The sequence below is a fragment of the Chiroxiphia lanceolata genome, chromosome 4 (genome assembly GCF_009829145.1).
Source record: "Chiroxiphia lanceolata isolate bChiLan1 chromosome 4, bChiLan1.pri, whole genome shotgun sequence".
Classification (NCBI taxonomy): domain Eukaryota; kingdom Metazoa; phylum Chordata; class Aves; order Passeriformes; family Pipridae; genus Chiroxiphia; species Chiroxiphia lanceolata.
In genome coordinates this window covers 18658736-18679868 of record NC_045640.1, presented here as the reverse complement: position 1 = coordinate 18679868, position 21133 = coordinate 18658736, and the positions used below count along the sequence as shown (strand labels likewise).

The 21133-nt window shown below is 38.6% G+C and overlaps 1 long non-coding RNA gene across 2 annotated transcripts in view; it reads left to right on the top strand.

Annotated features, from left to right (window-relative positions):
• Nucleotides 1–21133, top strand: part of LOC116786367 — a 71704-nt gene that overhangs the window by 50163 nt on the left and 408 nt on the right. The window contains exon 5 of one of the 2 annotated variants that reach the window (XR_004356896.1): nucleotides 10912–11145. The exons of the other annotated variant lie outside the window; for it this stretch is intronic. This is a non-coding gene — a long non-coding RNA (uncharacterized LOC116786367). Of the gene's footprint in view, nucleotides 1–10911; nucleotides 11146–21133 lie in introns of those variants that run through there. 2 annotated transcript variants of the gene reach the window in all.

The window sequence follows — 21133 nt, the reverse complement described above, 5'->3', positions numbered from 1 at the left end:
ATGTGTCTCTGTGAATCCTGCTGAAGCTAGTGGAAGCTGTATGTTTCCCATACACTACACTGAAAATGTGCCCACAAATGTTCTTTGTGTACATGTCTGTTCCCTGTGGACTTCCCAAAATTGCATGGTGTGTGCCTGTCTGAACTGTGATCACCCTGAACACTGCACCAGAGCTTTGTGCTGTTGTGGCACTGGCTACCGCCCTTGCCATCCAGGAAGTGCCTCACTGCAGAGCCAGTTCTTTTTCAGTCTCCTGGTGCTTGTGAATGGAGTGCATACACAGATGCACTGTCACAGTCAATGCAGTTCTACCAGACAAAGTGTGCCATTGTAATACAGGACAGGTGGCAGGTACAAAAACCTATGAATACAAGATTTCTTCCCTGCACACATCCATATACGGAAAAGAGAGGGAAATTAGGAAGTAGCTTTCTCCCAGACAAACTCACAAGGATAAAACTCCCTACTTCCTACCCAGGGATTTTTTTTTAAACCTGAATACATGAGATTAAAACAAACGACACACCTCTAAAATAATCAGCTCTAGTGTATCCAGCACAAATGGGCAGCATGTACGTCTTTGAAGAATAAATGTACAACTACCATTCCAGATCTCCTGAATTTTTTAATCTGAACCCTAAAGCTTAATTGCTGCATGGCTGTGAGAAAACCAACGGGATAGATTCAACCTGCTCTCTGGCTAGCAGTGCTGGGGAGTTATCATCTAGGTGTAAGTGCAGGTAGCTGAGGAGAGAATCAGGTAGGCATGTCCATCTTTTATCCCATGGTGAGGGCACTCTTCTGCTTGCAGATCAGAGTCCCAAGAGCTTCCCATCTTTATAGAACTAATAAAAGACTGGTGTATCAGCCTTATTGCTTGCATGCTTTTTATTTCTATGTATATTTTTGATACTTTGAATCAAAATTAATCTCATGAATAATGTACATATAGGACTTTAAAACAGCTTCATGTCTCAGTCTGCATCCATGTTGTCCTACCAAGACTATTTTATTATGAAAAAAAAATAATTTCAGAAGATACCAGGAAATCTTAGCTTTGTGGTTAAGGAAGAAAGCCTTTTAAGGGGAAAGACTGGTTTCCCTCATAGAGGGCTTGAGTTTTCACTGTTTTCAAGTTACACTGTTCCGGTCTGAATGTTCACTCTTTCAAAAACAATTTTATTTGAATTAATATGCATGCCAGTCACAATATTACTGTAATCAGCTTTTTTATTTCAGAAATAATATTTTCATTTATGTTTAGAGAAATTTATTGATACCTGAACAGTTCTACTGATGCTAGGAGAGTCCCCAACCTAAAATAAATGTCTAAATACTCATACAATTTTTGCTTAAGCAAATATTTTTTCACAGTCAGGCAACACTTAATCTAACCAACGTTTACTCAGATCAATATATTTTAATTGAAACTAATGGCAGGTAGCTTAAACCAACAGATTTTTCACTGAACTAAGTACATTAAATCAATACATTGCCAAAAACTCTGATATCTTGTATAAAAGGTATTTTTATTCTTAGCTAAATTCATTTTATTGAAACATATGCATATTAAAAGTAATCAAAACACTGATATTTAGACACTGCTGATGGCATCAGTACATTTAGAGAACTCTAGGCAAACTTACATAAACCCATATAACACAAGTATTTTCTGAAAGTGAAGAAAAAGAGGGCTTGGGGTTGATTCCTTCTTTTTACTACAAACTATTTATCTGATCTTGGGTCAAGTACTTAGCAGACTAATTTAGGCCTGGACTTTCTTAGCTGACACCAGGACAGTAAGCCAGGCACCTCTCTACTCAGACATGGTCTCTGTGCAACCGGTGGAGGTGAATCTGTACATCGATTATTCTGGGAGCGTACAACCAACATGGCCATTTCAACAAAGCAGCCCAAGTTTGGTGATATTTGTCATTAGTGGTTTGTATTGCAGTCTGTCAACACAAGAGAGAATTAGGCACCATGATATCCGTGGAGATCAACATGGCTCATATCTATCCATAGATCAGGTTCTTGTATATAGACAAGGAGAGCAGCACTTCTCCAAAGTGTGTCCTCTTTGACTGTAAGCTTTGGCGCTGGGGTCCATCTCTGACTGTCTACTGAGACAACACGTCACAGCAGGGTCTCAGTCAAAGTTATTAGGACAACAAGTTGATTGTAAATATAGAATTGGAAGAATTGGTGGCTTAACTGTGAAACTGATGGCATTTACCCATCTGCTGGATTCCTATTTTCTGCAGGAGATACATAAGAGCATAGACACTACCGTGCGTAAGAGCGACGACACTAAGACAACTGGGTGGAGTGGAGGCTGACACACGGTCACCTGTTTCAGTATTCAGTTAAAATTATAGTCTACTAATTGCATGTCCAAGTTTAGTTGATGAATTTGCACGTGTAATTATGGTTTATTGAAAGGTACTGTGTTTGCAATGCTTGCCTCTGCTTCCGTGTGAGACAGAAATTTTCTTTTTCCACTCCCCTTGGGTTGATTGCACATACGGAAATGTAAAAGGTGACCATAACCCGTGCAGGCAAGTGTGTCAGACCCTTCCTAAGAAAGCAGCCGAACTGTAACCGTCAGTCCTAAAACCAGGTGTATGGGAGTTCCTGGCCTTAGGTGCAGCTTTGTTGGCTTCAGTGAAATCCGTGAAGCGCCAAGGGCCACTCTCGCTTATAGAATCGTGCTACTCTATCACCTGTTGAAAATGCAGCCTCCACCTTCTGCAACGGCATTTTCCAACTCCAGATGAAGAAACTTCTGCAACTGCCCCAATAACTTTGCAAAACTCTTCCCTAATATTTTTCATGTGAAGACAGTGAGCAGAAGCCATTAAAACAATATCATTTCTTAACCAGGAGAGTTGTCTTTCTTAAAATCCACAAGGAAAATACTTCTTCCTTTTCTTCCACTTAGTTTCCCAGTATCCAGCTGAGATGCATAAGCTCAGTACCAAGGAAAGGACTTAATCTTTTAAGAACAACCTTGGATGATGTTTTAAACAATGTAAAGCTTTGTTTTTATTTGATAAACCTTCATAAAACCCCAACTCTTTAAAGTTCTGAAGTGGTTGCCAGGAGTTCCTGTCCCACAGGAAGGTAAAGTGGCAGCCACATGACATATGTGCAGGATTTTATGAATCCTGCAAGAGGTTAGAGAGTCTCTCTCACTTTCAGAGTGATGCCACTGTATTTATAAGATGGTTTGTACCAAGGGACAATCAAACTGAAACTTGTGGCCTGTCCATTCTGTAATAGTTTGCTTTAACTAAAATCAGACGTTCCTAAGCAGAACACCAGATCAAAACATACTCTTTTCAAACTCTGGGGGAAAACAGATAATGGAGTGGTATTTCCACCCCCCACCCCCCAGCCCAGCTTGCTTTAAAAATAAAAGAATTGATTGCACAAAAACTTGGTGCTGACAACTGAGGAGCTATAGACTCAAAACTCCTTGAAAACTAAGTAGATGGACCACACTATTTCATTCTCTATTCCCCATGATTTATGATTCCCATAGACCAAGATCTGAAAATTCAGGCCAGAATGCTGAAATGAAGAGCAGAGGAAGTAAACAACACTGACATTTCAGAGCAAAATCCTTTCAAGCTCAGTTATCCCTGTTGTTAAAGAAGCCACTGATGTAAGGGAAACTTTTGGAATGAAAGGACAAACAAAAAAGTACTTTTTAGGAGGAGCATGAAGCTGTTGATTCTTTTGAGAAATATATTTGATATCTTAGCTCTCTTCTTGCTTGGCTCAGTAGAGATCTGAAAAATTATTAACTGGAGAAAGAGAAGAAAAAAAAAAACACCAACAAAAAACCCACTGCAAAAACCATACCCCAAACCAAACCAAACAAATCTTGAACCAAAAGCAAACTTTCCTAGATTTCATAGGACATCACAGTTGTCGTTTTCATCTGAATGTGGTTGGTTCTTTCTCTGCATATCTTTGGCCAGCAGTGCTTCAAGTCAGAAAAAAGTATGTGTTCTCACTCAAATACTGTGAAATAGATGAAAGTATCTGAATGATGAGCAAGGGCTGTGTTTTGTCGTCTAGCCTCTCATTTGATACTGTTTAGATTTCTACACAATTTGGAGACCTCATTATTTAGCTAGACCATAGACCATATCCTTTAAATAAGTAGCAATATCCATTTAACAAGTTCCTTCACAACTTAACAGTCAAGTGCCATTACCTATTTAACAAGTAAGTTAATTGAGATGTCACACTCAGCACAATCCCCTTGTAAGTTCAATTAATCCCTCACAACTGGCTCAGACTTGCTGTCTTTCAAATACTTGCATAGAGGTTTAGGAAAGGTAGTATATTTAAGGAGGAGATGAAAGGGAGGGAGAGATGTCTCTTGCTTTGGCTAGACTTTGTAAAATGGTCATTATACTGAACAATTTTATGCATTGCATTGTATGAGATACACTGTTAGCCTGAGCATTTGGGCATCTCATTCATGCACAGTTTGCAACTGTGTCAGTTGTAGTTAGTGATAGTGGTATCATGTGGATATATGTACAAAGCCTTGAGATATAAAATACAATTTCAGATTTTATTAATTAATACTACTAGATTAGGAGTGATTTGATTGATCTGATTTTGTGGGGGCTTATGGCATCTTTTATTTTTAAGGCAGTCTGTAAGATACAAGCTCTCTACCCCACACAAAATGTATTCTGTCTTGTCTGTCCTGTCTTCTCGTATTCTTTCAACCCTATACAAGGGTTGAAAAGAGAAAAGTCTTGCTAGCACAGAGAACCAGCACTTTTTAATTCCACTATTTTGCGGTACAAGGTGGGCAGGTGAGGTGACCTACAGCAGGAAGTCAGCACTTTCTGAGTGAGTACCAGAATATTTTTGCAGTTGTTTCCTTCAGCCTTCTATTTGCTTTCAAATGGATCAAGTTCCTGTTCTTTGGCTCTTTAGCTTTGTCCATCAGTACACACCCGAAGAGTATTTTGTCAAACAAAGCAAAATACTTTGAAGACAATTCCAAATTCTTTTGAGAATTATAGCCAATATTTTGTTTACGTATAGTGATTATTTATTGAGTTAGCACTCCCAAAAGGCAAATCTGGGTAGATACAAGAAAAATGCTTTAGGTAATTGCTAGTTGATCTCCTGGTATTTTGTAAAATATTATGCTATCTTAATGGCATCACCTGAGATTCTCTGGGCACAAAAATGTTTTAAAGTGTGGTTTGTGATAAATTTTAAGGGATTGCTTTTCCAATTCACATAGTAAGAAGCTCTGTTGAGAATGTTCTCATGTTCATAAAAATGGCTATACAAATCTTACAGCCATAAGAAAGACTGGGGAAAGAGATTATGATTTTTGTAAATCTAAATCCTACAATGAAAAAATATTTCCACTTAATCTTTCCAACTTACTCTATTTTGAAAATTAAAAAATTATTTGCTGTATGATGCTTAGAAATATTTTCTTAGGTTATGTTCTGAGATGTTTGCGCAGACTCACTTCTCTCTCCAAATATCGCTCCCACTAAGAGCCCTTAGAAGAACTCCTGGATTTATAACATGTTGACAAGAATAAAACCACACTGAAAAGCTCAAAGATCTCTGTGTCCAATAACAACTCACTCACTCTCATTATAAGCAGATAAATATCAATATGAAAATGTCAACTTTAAGAGTTAAAATACTGTATAATTTTCATGTGTCTATGACACGAACATGCTGTCAGCACCTGGGGGAATCAAGAAAGCCTCAGGATATTTTGAGATCTGATGGCCAAGGAAGGCTAGCCACTCTTCTGAGATGGCTTTAGTGAGAACAATACTGGAATAGCACAATAGACTATTTAGACACCAAACTGATGCTATCAATGATTTTTCATTACTACACACTCTACACGCCTCTTTTGGAACCAATGCTGACCACACAGCTTAGCAAAATTGAGAGGCTGAGCTCTATTTCCATTTGATATTTCCCCTGCTGTTTCAATGGTAATAATCACATACATTAGGAGGAGATAATAATACAAAATCTATATTACTCTCAAAACCTATCTTTTGCTGTCTAAATCCATTGTACTGTTTGGAAGCTAGTTAGCTAATTATTAAAACAATATCTAAAAATAATCAACTTCCAGAAAAATTGGCAGGCCAAATTCAGTTTCCATTCATTCCCAGACAACACCAATGCATTGTAGTATATGAGGGAGGCTTATAGAAAACAGTGTCAAATTATTACTTTTCAATAGTGGATAATTCATGTGTGGGTTGTAGGAAATAGCCTAATGGCTTTACAGACAGCCATTATACTCTTTACCCTCTCTTTATCTTGTCCTTTACCTGCCAGATTCAAGCACAGTATTTGCTCTAGGAGGACCTAGGTATCCTTGCAAGACCTCTTTCATCTCTCATTGCAGATAGGCTCTGGCAAAGAAGGAGTACCACATTATTTTAACACAAAGACAACTGTCACATTATTTCCCCAGTGGCCAATCACCCTGCAGGGGACAACTTCATCTATATTGTACCTGCTTAACATACTTCATTAACTCTGTCAATTACCAGCTACCTCAGCACCTTTTCTGTTGGCATTACACAATTTATTCTTTCCATGTCCCAAACCGTACCACAGATCCTACTGCTTCAGAATGAAAGTGAAGAGATATTAATCTTAAAAATATGTATTAGAACAATTAAAATATATTTTCAAGATGGTTTATGGCTTGTTTTTCAATGGTGTTCAGCACCTACTACTATTTTTGAACCTTAAATATATGGGAGAGTTCCCTCTAAAAAGCAGACATGTTTATTAGAGGGGACCATATTTTTTTTTGACAGAGACTTTTCATAGAAGTTCTCACTGCCAAGTATGGCAGCAAACCTTTCTAGTTTAACATACTCTTTTAAAATAAACTTGGAAGGTAAATAAACAGAGACCTGACTTAATCACCTCACTGAGGCTTGCTAGGCTTTGAGCTTAGGAGCATATTTACCCTGGGCTCTTTCTACAGGTACTGGAGACAGACTTGCCGTTCTGAATGGAAATTCAGCCTACCTGAGCCAAACTATACCCACTGACTGTGTGAGATTCTGCTCCACACCACAGAGCCCCAGTTAAGTGGCTTTTCATTAAATGTGCCACTTAGAATATCCTTGTGAGAAGCAGGACTTCTGGTTTTATGGAGAGAGAGTTCAAGAGTAGGGAGTTTCAAGCGGCTGAAATTGCCAGCAGAAAGGTGGGATTGGATGAGGAGCTGAAATTTGGGGGTGGGAGTGAGGTAACATTAAGTTTGGGTTTCTAAATTCAAGAACAGGTATGGGACAGGAGAAAGGAAACTTGAGAGTTTCAGGGCAGCAAAGGTGTAAAACTAGAAAGAGCATTTGGTTGATCTAGCGCTTGCCAGTATATGTAGTAGTCTACTTGAATATTAAGCTCTGCCTTTGTTAATCAGCTTGAGTGCATGAGCCCAGATCACCAGAGAAAGGAGCTTGAGGGGGGCAGTGATGGACACAAAGGGTGCTGCTCACAATTGTGCACAATTTCACAGTTCCCCACTGCTGTTGTGGGGAAAAAACAGAATTACAAGTTTGCTCCCCGCTTCCCTCCCTCTTCACTCTCCCTCTCCCCCCCCCCCTTTTTTTTTTTCTTTTCCTCTTCCTGGAATATGACAGGTTTCTTCAAAGGACATTTTTGAAACTAAGAAAACCTGTATTTTCACAGAAAAAAAATCAAAAAGTAAATGACCTAATGCCTGTTACAAAGACACCTGATTAAAGCAAATTCAACATACAGTTTAGAACAGACTAGCATCAAACGTTCTGAAAGGGAACAGATGAACCAAGAAAATTGAAAGTCAATGGAAATCATAAATACCTCCTGATTACATGGAGTTTTCCCAGTCATTTTTCAAAAAGAGCAAGGAACATCTGATCTCTCTGCTCCTGCTCTAATTAGGTTGAAAGGCAAATCCTTCAGAAAAGGGAGGCATGGCTTGAGGTTACCCATTGCAGTTGTGGAGTCTGTTGTAAAGTTGCAGGTTTCTGCAACTTCAAGCTGCATGCTTCAGCTTTCCAAATTAATATTTCTTTTAACTGAATATTTTTGCTGCTTCTCCTTTTCTCTTCATGAGTGTTTTCTTTTTTTTCTACCTGAATCAGTATGCTTCCTCCAGCAGTAGCTGCTGCATACTTCTGTAGGTATTGATCAGGGCAGTCTCTCTGATCAGCTGGAGAGAAAATGACATTACCTGTTATCTCTTCCCATGCTCTGGCATTGTAAAATATGAGGTTTCAGTACATCAATTAGCTTTAAAATACCATAGCTGCATATTAAGAAACAGCAGATACCTACTGCCATATGCTACATTTGTACCTTCACTATCCTTCAAGACACCTCTGGGGGCATTACAGCCTTCCAACTACAATTAAAATGTGTGTATAGCCTAAATACATAAGGAAGAAGGGTCTCCACAGCAAGGATCGTCTCTGCAATAAATGAACATTTTTTTAACACTTTCTTACTTAATATTTAATACTACTGTCTGGGCTAAGAATCCTTTTAATACTAGTAGGAAATCCAGTCAAACTCTGTAATTGCAGCAAAAATAAAAGCTTGTGATTCTCTGATGTGCCCATAACTTGAATTTTTGAATTAATGCAGGGAGCGCTTAGGGAGTTGCAATACACCACACTACTTCCACTTCTGTAAAAGCTGTTTGTTCACAACCAGGTGCAGTACTTCTTTTTTTTTTTCCCTCCCCTTAAATAAAAATGAACACTGTGCAAACACTGGCTGACTCCTTTTTAATCTGTCAGCACATTCTTTACATCTGTGCATAAACATTATTATCACAAACTCAGAATGTTACTGCAAAAATTATCAGAGTCCTCAAAATGTAGACTCTGCAGTCTCCATTGGAATACAACTTTAATGCGTTAATGTGAAAATAAGCAAGCTCTAGAAGGAAAACAAAGATAGGCTTTTCACTTTCACAGAACGTTAGCCAGGGTTTCTTTCACTATCATGTGTATGCATGGGGTAAATATTTTGTACTTGTATTGTCTTCTGACATATACTTGGCCTCAATAACATTTCCTATTGTGTCCACTTAAAATATTAACCATTGATGAAAAGACATGGTCTGAGGAAGAATGATATGGGGCATGGCATGTTTCCAGAGATTTTTAAAAATTATCTTTTAGAATGGAACCTCTAGCTAGGTATTGGTGTGTCTGTATGCAGGAAAAAAACAGTTGTATTTTTCATGTTTATAGAGATGACCTTTTATGCTATAGTACAATGCTTTGAAGCACCGTTATTTTAATTGCTTTATATGCCTATTGAGACCATTCTGCATGTCACTTTGTTATATATAGCACCAAGTCACATATGTTTGGTCAATGAATCTTTGGTGCTTTGATATTTATGTTAAACTCTGAGAAGGAGTTCTGGAAACATTTTGTTCTGGGTTTTGCTGTTGGTGTTTTTTCGTTGTTTGGGTTTTTTACTTTCACTTTAGCTATATACCTAATGAGGTGACAGGAAGAATTAAAAATGACAGATTGTTTTGGCTGCAGTGGGGCTGTATATATTGTATAACACAGCTCAATAAACCCAGCTTGTGGAAAATCCTCTGCTGCAGCAAGGGTCCTGAAGGAAGAGGTTTAAGGCAGCATGGAGTAGGGCTTGGTGTCACCCCATGGCACTGGCAACTCTGGGGATCCACAGGGCTGGCCCAGCCATGAAGTGCTGCTCCCAAAAACATCTAATTAGAAGCTGTGAGTGTTGGCTAATGCACAAACATTTTGGTCCAAACACTTTGTAAAACTGTAGTTTCCAGTCCACAATGCTTGTGAAGTGTGGTGGCAAGTTCTGCAGACAGCCCCTCCGAGCCTGGAGGCAGTGGAAACACGGTGGTGTAAAACAGTCGTCGTGGGGATTTGAAGCAGCCTCCGTGTCTGTGGGAATAAACGTCTCAGCATCCACGTGCCATTTTGCTGCCGTGTGTCTGGTGGAACAATAAAAGGTATCAGAAGGGATTCCTCAGGACAGAATGGTTAACTACAGGTGTTACACTGATAGCCAGTGTAATTAAGAAAAAAGATCTGTCATTTCAGAAACTGTGCAGAATAAAGTCCAGATATCCGCGCATAATCTTTCAAAGTGCCTTTATCTCCAGAGCCAGCAAGGGTGACCACAGAATACCCTGAACCCAATTATGTACTTTCTGATTATCATATTTTTATTTCTCAAGACACAGGGCTAATAAGAAAGATCAAAAAATGTTTGAACCACAGTAATTTCAAATGTCAAGAACTAGTTATTCTTACAACAAGCTCCCAGGTCTTGACAATGTAAGCTGTTCTCTGGTTTGATTCCTCTTGGGGAGAGGAAATGAGGGACTAGGGGATTTAAAGTGACTTGTACTGTGGAATCAACACATGCTTTTGAGACCTGCATTTGATACTGGCTTTGAGGTGGTTCGTTTCTTCTCCTTTCCTTTTATTTTATTTTTTGAGTTGGGGGTAGTAGGGGTGGTGTTGGTTTGGAGGTTACTTTTTCCCTTTTCTTTTTTTTTCCTTTCTTTTTTTTCCTTCCCTCCCCCCCGAGAAAACTGCAGAGAAATTTCAGCCTATCACCATCAGGGAGTTTCTGTTCAGTTCTTTGAATCAGAAGAACTTAATCAGGTAAGAATCTGCAGGAAGGATGAATCCAAAAGACAAAATCCACATCAGAAATTTACTTTAGGAGGAAGAGGAATGTTGCCAATAAAATGAGCAATAAAAAGGAGAGGGCAAAGAGATGGATTTCTCTGCAGTAGGAAATAAAACAAATTTCTCCTTTCCAAATGATTATTTAAAAAAGGATTCAGAGGGTACCTGTTTTTATTCTCCTTAGAGTTCCTCATGTTCAAGGAGCAGTACACATATGGATGTTGAGGAAAACCATGGGATTCCCTACAGATGATGTTCTGCACATATAATTTCCTACAGGGGAGAAAGCACCTTGAGCCTGAAGTTCTTTGGTTTTTTGACTACATAAAGGCATAAAGATTGCTGTTGTGGCCTGCTTTCTTGAGATGCTGAGCAGCCATAAATTCATGTGAAGTCGAGGAAGCCGTATGTACTACTGTGATGTTTTCAGTGAGGGAGGTAGTTTGCTTCTTCATTCTCCAACTGGCTCACCAAGGGATGTGCCATGGAGGTGCCAACCAGGGGCAAAGTGCTTCCTGTGTCAGCCAGAGGAAGGAGATAATTAAAAGAAAAAACTATGTAATGAGAAAGGTAGTCTTGCTCCCATCAGGATGTGGGTGAAAAAGAGTAAGTGAGAATAATTTCATTTGAATCTTATCCCTAGGCTGGCAATTGAACTCGCTAGTTATTTGGGTCTCAGACAAACTTGCCAATTCTGAAAAGTAAAAATGAAGATGGAAAAATACTGCAAGTAATCATGCAAAGTAGAATTCTGAGGGTAGCTTCAAGAGAACAAAACAAAACTGTTTTCACTGAGATCAATCATGTTAGTTTCTGTCTTTTTTTTTTTTGTCCTAATTATCAGTGCCAAGCAGGAATCACAGATTAGACACTATTGAAGCTATTTTTAAGTTTAGCTTATTGAAACCTGTTCTTTTCAATGAATTTGCTCAGAACAAACTTAGCTTTCAGATTCTCTGCTGTATTGCTCATAGTATCCTGAAAGGAAAGGAGCAGATGCAGATAATTCCTCCTGGGACCAAGATCATTGCAAGGAGTTCAGAGACTCGCACACACTAAATTAGTCAAGAATTTGAAGGTGGGGTGGAGGGGATCTGTTTCCTGATTTTGCAAAAAAATTTGCTGCTCAGGGTTTTTTCCCAAAACACTTTGGATTTGGGAGTCCTTTTGTCATTGTGAGAGGATGACAGGCTAAAGACTCCTTCTGCTCTAATGTCATTTAAACCTGCGTATGGTTTTAGGAAATTATATGCCTGGCCATTTGGATAGAAGTTTCATCAAGAAAATGCTGTATCATGGTGAGGAGGGATTTTGGACCATGCCTCCTGGCAAAGTGGCATCCCAGCTAAAATTTCTCATGACAGTTGACCACGGTCTGTCTGTCATGCAGCTTGTGTGGGAGGGATAAATAGAAGGATAAGAAAAAGAGGGACATATTCTTTGAAGGTTATTTGTTTTAATTTAATTTAGCCTACTCTAGGTTTAATAGGAAGGGCCTGGGAATGAAAAGGTATTAGAAAGGGAGAAAAGAAAGACAGGCAGAGAGAAAAATGTCCTGTGACAGGCTGAGGAAAATATGAGGATGACAACTAGACCTGATCTAAAATAGAAAGCTAGCATAGCAAGTTGTGAAGTGGTTCAAAACAGGATACAAAAAGGGCAGATAGAAAAAAATCTGAATTACCAGGATTGTTTTGTGCGTCTATGCCATTCTATGTGTATGCATATACTTAATCTCTTCCATTTAATCTCCACTTAATTCCTAAAATGCCCACATTTTGCAAATATACTTAAGAAGCTACAGTAAACTAAATGCCTACCTTCATTTGTGGTTGTGCTCTAAAAGAATAAGGCTTTTTCTCTGTTAGTTGTTATGATAGACAAATAAAAGTGAATCTGTGGAGTGAACCAGTGTGCATTAAAGACCCATTGACAGCATCAAACACACTTCAGTCAGATCTGCCAGGAAAGGTTGTCGTCCAGCCCTGTAGGCTGGATGATCATTCCCCGGTGGAGCACACAATGTGGGGTACATCTCCCTCTTTAAATTCCTATGAATCAAGCTCGTTTGAGTGATCCAGGTCTGTTGAATGTTGTAGACCACTAAGGCACAGTAAGTGTGAATGGCAAGACTTGAATGTCAATGTAGAATTTCTGCAAGAAGTTAAATAAACATTCTGTATCCTTTCCAAGGTACAGCCCGTATAACTGTCAGTAAACCCCAAATCCTAGGGTTTTGTGCAAAGCTACTTTAGGGCACATCTTGAAACTTGAATTCAAGATCCACATTATGCTTGTGTAGCAAACTAAGACTCCAAAAGGTTTATGCATAGTGGAAATGCTCTAGAATCACCTTTCATTTAAATAAAGGTTATGATGTTTATCTGAGCCCTTTGTATTCATTATTGTCTTGAGTGTACAGTGCTTCCTGCTGGTACGTATTTTATTGATTTGCTGACTAATCTCTTTACCTGATCAGTATTGACTGTAACTCTCAGTCTATAACGTTTAGACACAGTGATATTGTGGCTAAATAAAACACAGATGCAAAATAATTGACAAGCTCCTATACTGGTATTTCCTTTCTGGAAAATAATTTAAACAAGTCTTATATTTGACAAGTAGAAGCAGTATTTTTAGAGAAGAGTGTAAATAGAAGATGAATATACAATCTTTAGTTTCTTAATATAAATTACTCAAGAAGAAATAGTAAGTTACTTTGGGGAAATCAACAGCTTCTTCAATTGGATTGCTTCTGCCACTGCATGGACACAGTCCTGTTTGATGTCCTCCTACCATTTGTCTTGCATGGAGTCTTTTATCTAAATCCAAAGCAATGTAGTCATCACTGCTGCAATTCAATAATGGCTCCACAGGAGCTGTCATCCACAGTTTGCTATTCATCTTGTAAAGCCTTTGAGTTTTCAAAGTATCCACTAAGGTTGGTATTTCAATGCTGTGGACAGATCACTTAAGGTTCTTTTGTATTTTCAAAACAGGTTTAAATTGAGGATGAGCAGATATTGAAATGCCCAACTTATTGTACTTAGGTGCCAAAGGAGATGATGGAAATGTCAAAAGGTAATTGGATAATCACACCCACCTCCCAGCTCAAAATGTGTGACTTTGTGGGCTTCAATGACACTTTGACTCAAAACTGGCATTGCCTGTGGTGAATGAGCCCCTTCAAACAAAGAGGAAAAAAGACAGAGATGGAAAAAAAAATTGAATTAACCACTAGCAGCCGCAGGAAGTGAAAAATTATTATGTGATAACAACATGAAGTATAAGGTAAGAGAGAACTTACATCATTTTTACTCAAGTATAAGATGCCCTTTATTCCATTTGATATAGACTTATAAAGCAGGGGTATTTTGGACTTGAAAGTTAGTGTCAATCCTGAAGGAACTCATGTTTATCATGGGTCAGGAGCCCGGATGTAGGCAGCTGGATTTAGAGCAAGCTTCTCTTGCTCTCCCCAACCCTTGGGGGGTTGGTTTTGGGTTTGGTTGGGATTTTCTTTCAGAAGCCACTTTACCTGACCCAGTCTGAACATGTATTTTAGCTATTAGCCTTCTGATTGTTTGTTTGTTTTCATCAGAAGTATAGCCATCTTTTGGCAGTAATCTGGAATAATTTAGTACAGAAAAAGGGCTGAAATGTATTCTTTGAGAGTGAGAATTATCTCGGCTAAGAAAGTAGTATTCTTACCTGAGTTCATGTTTAGCCAGGATATATGTAGCCTTTTCTTACCAGCTGTACCATGGTTTGCTTAGTTTACTCTGAAGGATTGGAGTTCTACCTGAAGAAAACAGTCTCTGTGGGAATAATCCACATTGAAAGTATTGAAGGAAGACAGTTTCCTCTGTCAGAACCAGTGCCACTCCCATCAACATCAAATCCATCTGTATTGAAAAGCAAAGAAAAATATTTCACTTTTTAAGATTTCCTAAATCCAACACTATGAATTCATGAGATTGCCTTTGTTTCAGGGCTCTTTGGCACAATATATGCCTTCCCCTGTTGCCTTTCTGGGGACAAGTAACATAAATTGCTCACTGCATGGTTTCCCAGAGTGCGTGCTACAGTCCAGTGGTCTGCAAGAGTATGGGAACATGGTCATACAGAACAGTTTGCCTTGTCCCTACCCTCTGGGACTTCTCAGAAAAGGTGCAGATGGATGACTTGGAGGCAGTGTCTGAGCTACTGACCAGTTCTGCCCTTGACAATGCTAGTGCTGCCAGAGAAACCTGCACACTGGTGTCACTGTCCTTTATTGATCTGCAGAGGTCCTGGGAGGCTCTGTAGATGCAGCTCAGAGTGGGGAGAATTTCTTCACATAATCGAAATACAGCCTTGCTCTGCCTCTGTATTTTGCTGTCTCCCTTCCCTGAGCTAAATTGTACCAATTTCCCTGCCCAGAGCTCATCACAGCAGCAGAACCATGACTCACCAGGTAGTTTCTGAGACAGCCAGGCATTCCCCTCTAAATCTCTTCATCCCCTTCAGCCTATTTTTAAATGCTTGGCCGCTGTTCTTAAGTGCTGGTATTGAACAAAATGTAAATATAGTGCAACCTCCGGTTTTAACCTTGGCCTTGATCCTACTTTTATTCTAGTTAAATGTAATAAAAAACAAAGGTAACATAAAGATTTATATTCCTTTTTTTTTAAAGATGTTTATAATACTTTAGAATACATGAGTCAGCTAAGCATTTAAAAGTAAAATAGAGATATAAAATTATTCAGACCCGGTGATATAACACAGAATTTAAATTGAGCATATTTTAGCAGCACTGGGAAACCTTACCCCAGAGCTAATAATGTAATAGATCTATCTCACCAACAACTTGGAAGTTGCAACAGAGTTTTATCCACAAAGGAGAGTTCTCTGGCCTACTTTATTAAATACCTTAGAGGACTTTGCCTGTAAGATTACATTTGAACAATGCAATTTATTAAAATCCCTGTTCTTATTTTTCCTGCTGATATTTTAGCCATTTTCTATGAAAAAAAAATAAACAAATCCAACAGGCTAGATAAACATAATTCAACAAATGTTTCATCAAACAGGTATACAGGGAAAACATACTACAGTTTATTTTTCACCATCACTTGTATACTCATATTGATGTGTCTGCCTCTTTTGCTGTGGCGCATCAAGCAAGTTGTGTTCCTGATTAGGAGTATTTTTTCAAATCTGAAGCAGAACTGAGAATATAACTGAAAAATTACCCATGAAAGACAGTTTTAATAAATAAAAATGAAGAAATCTGAAACACTTTTGTTATTGCTTATAAACGGAAAAAAATTCAACTTCGTTTAACAAATCTTAATGTGTCAAGTGCAATTACAAATCATTGCAAAAGGATACAGACAAAGGTTGCAGCTATATCATCTTAAAATTCACTTACGATGGACATGCATATTTTGGTGACTATTATTTAGAAATAATTTACATTAACACACCAGTGTTGGAGGTGTAAGTATTTATATCTATTCACTAAAAAGGATTTTACATGAAGCAAAAATAACATCAATATGGTGATGCTACTTTATAGGTATATCTGAGGTTTCTGCTTAGATTCAGTTATATATTCTAGCATCTACCTTGGAGTTTTTATGTAATTCTGTTTGATCTGAGAATTCAAGTTCATTTCACTTAGTGGGAGATGTTAGATATCCAACAATAATAATTACTGTTTTAAAATTAGGCCATTTATGTAAGTAGTAGGTTGCAGAGCTGGCAATTGATGGTAGGTAGCCATTTTTGCAAAGGTGTGTAAAGAATATCACAAAATCACTTTATTTCCCTTCTCTGGTGCTGCCTATCTGCCAAGTTCATAAAAAGCAAATTGACATACATGAAAAATGAAGTAGTCTAATCCTGGAGAACAAAAGAAGGAAATTCATACAACTCATTAGGCAATGCCAAAATCCAGATGTAGACAACTAAACTGTCACAACAAAAGTATCCAATTAACCTGTAACTCATTCCCTGTATATGGAGAGGTACTAATGCAATAAAGGACTCTACCATGAAAAAGAAATTAAACAGATGAAATTTCCATTGTCATAGGCAATCCAATTTAGAAAGAGAGAAGGTATTTGACCTGACATTAATAACATTCATTTACCACTACCTGATGGGGGAAAAAACCAAATAAAACAAACTATCTAGGAACTGAAGACACGAAGAAATGATTGAAGGTAAGGATATATGTTTGTGCACATGTGTATGGGTAGTTGGTTCAGAGAGAGTGGGTTAATTACGAAGAAGTACATAAAGTCAAAAAGTGAGGGCAGCTTACATAAATGTCTATACCAAAGAAAGCCAGGGAAGAATACTTAACTTGGAAATAATTAAAAAAATGCTGGAATTCTTTGTACGTATTAGAATCATACACTTGCAGAATCATGTAGGTTGGAGATGAGCTTTAAGATCATCGAGTCTAACCGTTAACCCAGCATTGCCAAGTCAACCACCAAACCATGCCCCTAAGCACTCCATCAACACATCTTTTAAATACTTCCATGGACAGTGACTCCACCAATTCCCTGGGCAGCCTGTTCCAACGCTCGATAGCCTTTTTTATGTGCCAAAAATTTTCCTAATATCCAATCTAAACCTCCCCTGGTGTAACTTGAGACCAATTCAGCTTGTCTTACTGCTTGTTACCTGGGAGAACAGACCGACCTCCACCTGTCTACAACCTTCTCATAAGGCTTTTGCTCCAGATCCTTCACCAGGTTCCTTGCCCTTCTTTGGACACACTCCATCAGATAATCATTAGATGATAAACATGCTTTTATAGAACATAAGATTACAAAACTTTATAGACAACATAAAATGAGAAACTATTGGGGATGTAGAGAATTAAAAGTCAAAATGTAAGGACTTTTTACTCTGAATGGGAAACTCTTCCTAGTCTGGCAGGACTAGACAGATTGGAAAAAAAAAGGTCATCAGGGACAGACTGGGGTGTATCTAGGTTTGTTAGAGGTGTTTAAAACCTTGAAGAAGGCTGTTAATGTGACCTCTCCCACGATCAAGGGCTGCTTTTACTCTTTTGATTCTGTCCCCCATCCCACCAGGGGGAGTAAGTGAGATGCTGTGTGGGGCTTAGTTGCCAGCTGGGATTAAACCACGACAACATTATGACGAAAAGTATTTTTAAAATTATGTGATTTACATTTTTCTTATTGAGAATGCAGGTTTAACATGGGGAGAAAAGACAAAGATATAAGAAAGTCTACATAAAAAAACAATCCAAAGCAAACAGCAACAAAACCTTCCACTCTGCAGCTAGGCTACAGTATTTTAATATTTGGTAAAACTGAAATATAAAGCAAATATCCAAAACTATAGTTTTGGTTGGGTTTGTTTTTGTGACTTGTTAATACATTTGTACATTAAAACATCTGAAATGGATCCAATGTTTTATCACAAGCTGCTTTGCACCAGAGTAATCCATGCCCTGTTTAGGTGCAGCACTGATCTATAGGGCTGTTCCCATACTAAGCAGTTCTGCGATCTTGCTGGGGGCCTGTCAAAGAAACAAACCCCCCAGCTGAGAGGGTGCAAAGCTGATGCAGAAGGCAATGAACTGTGGTAACAGCTCTGAGGCCAGACACAGCATCCCACATGTCTCCTCCTTTGGACTAATGGAAAACACACACCCAAGTAGGAGGGAAAGAATGAGTAAGACTAACACCCTCACTAGTACTGTATTCGCAGATCTTGGGTTAGATGACTAAATATGTTTCCTCCTTACATTTATGCTTTCTTTAATGAATTCCTTGCTTTATTTGGATGATAGAGTTATACAATTCAAAACCAGAGCAAGACAGTGTTTTAAAATAATGTCCCAGTGTAATGAAATGGGATGGTTTCACAGCCTGCAGTTTAACATGAAAGCTTGCACACACATTCATACACATGCAAAATCAATGTACATGCAGATATAATTAGTTTGGAATTATGTTTTACTCCGTCTTTCTCCTCTCTGTACATTGTCCAAAACAGGGACAATCCTTGCATCCCTCAGAAATGAAACTCAGGTTTCATATTCTCATAGGTTCCAAAGCTCGAATGTGCATTCTGCTTTTGGCACTAGCTCTTGTGTACAGGGGCCTATTGAAATAACTCTGACTCCTGAAGTCAACAGCACCATCAGGCCCTGGGGTGACCCATTTGGTCTCTCCTTTCTCTGTGTATTTTTTTGTATCACTGGCAGTAAAACACAAGTATCCCTCTTGCTCTCAATGCCATATGCAAAAAGTCAGATACACTTAATATTTTGTGTCTTGGAGCAGAAACATCCTGTCTCTGGACTGCAGCTAGGAAGAGTATGCTTTAACTGGGACACAGGACAAAAGTGGTCCCTTTACAGAGTACATTCCTCTACTATAGTTTTTTGCTGCCTGACTTCTTGTTCCCGGGCTATTTTTCCCTGCAACCTATGGTTGCTTGCCAGAGGGTCTATCTGGAAAGCAGGTTGTAGGAGTTTGCCACTGCTTACTGAAACTACACAAAAGCCAAGCAAAATATTCACAAAATACTAATGAATTGTATTGTTTGGAGATATGGTATTAATCTCACTGTCTGACACATGCCATTATCAGAGTTTGGAAAAGAGACATAAAATAAAACCAGCTTGGTTGGGGTGGTTAATCTGATGTTACACTTTCAGATATTGATAAACCATGGGAGTGCAAAAATGCCTCATTTGTGAATTAGCACCCAATATATAAAAATTATGTATAATCTAGAGGTTTTATGATGCACAATGCTGCAGAAGCAGAAAACCCCCAAGAGTTACTGTTTTTCTAACAAATGCCATAGAGGCACGATTTCAGACCACTTCCTTGTGCCCTAAAACACCCGTGACATCACTGGTGACACCAGCAGTTTCCCATTGCCCTTGTCCAAGGCTTCCATTGTGTGTACAGCCACACGCATCCAGTCTGGTGCTCTGGCTTTATCGTTGCTTACACTGCACATGCGTTCTCTCTCAGCCCCAGCTGTAATATTTACACAATAGATTGGATTAGAATATTTGCAGGGAGCCTGTTATGAATACCTCTTCAAATAATTTTTGTGGAAAAACTTTTGTTTGCTGATTAGCTAGATAATAGCCTTCAGTTCAGTGTTTTTGGGTGAGGTTATTCAGAGAGACTGAAAAGATGGGGAGAAATTCATATACCTACACGAGACGCCTACGTAGTGGAATATTCCTCCTGCACTCTAAAGTGCCAAGGCAGAAGCCAGCTCCAGAGCAGGAGCTGTGTACCTGTGCTAGCACAGTGCTGAGCTCAAGAAAGAAGGTCCTGCTAAGGATGTTGTAAGGCAATGAATGCAGACCTTATCCTTTTGGATTTAAAACATAACTTTTTAAATAATACAAGCCAAAGAAGAAAGTGAAAATGATAGACTTGCCCTTCAGTTGTGTTGTAAATTTTATACATGACTGAACTTGGAGCGCTCCTTGCAATTCCTTCTATTTCTTGGCAGTTGTTTCTTGCCTCTTAAAGGTCTGCTCCTAGTCTCAGGTCTCACATTTAATTGTTTGTAATTATAATTAGAATGTAAGATCCTCATCTTCCTGCGTGTTCAAGAAGGCAGGAACACCTCTGATCACAGCAAACTCCTACAAAATGATAATTATGTTTTTAAGGAAATGGATAAAGGAAAAAAGCCTATTCCCAGGATGAAACCTTGTGCAGTCTTGAGTAAATGATAAATTGGGGGTTAATACCAGGGGAAATAATGTCAGATTTTAACAAGACTGGTGAAGAACAAAGAATTTAATCCGGGAAGGCTACGTAAAAAAAAATTAAAATCCTCTGTTTGAGACAACTGTCCTGATTTATTGCCTGAAATTCACCTCTGTGCAGAGGGGCCTGTCCAAAGCCTTTACAAATCTCTTATTTCAAAAGCTCATGCAAGATCCAAGCAGTGCCCAGCCTTTATGCATATCTCTGTGAAAAAACTATGGAGGTTTGTAATTGGTTTCAGTGGCAGTAGAACAGTGACATTTTTAAAACATATTTATTATTTTTTCCCCTGCAAACTCTCTCTGTAAAATGTAGCAACTGGTTCAATCATCTTCCCTCTTCTGTCCTCTCACAGGTTGTGCAGCTGAACCATATTGAGAATCATGTTTCCAGAACACAGAAAATTAAAAAATACTTGAGGTGCTTTCTGGGAATTTATTTTAGTTATCAGGCAGCTTTAGGTTATTTGATCAACTACACCTGGATCTTGTCTTGATGTGAAAATTTAAACAAATATTTTTGTCAGCAGAAAACAATGCCTCCAGTAACAAAAGGCATGTTTGATGCATGCTTCTGACTCTTTTCCTCTATGTTCCAATTTTTTGTGTCAGATCCATACAGTCAGAAGAG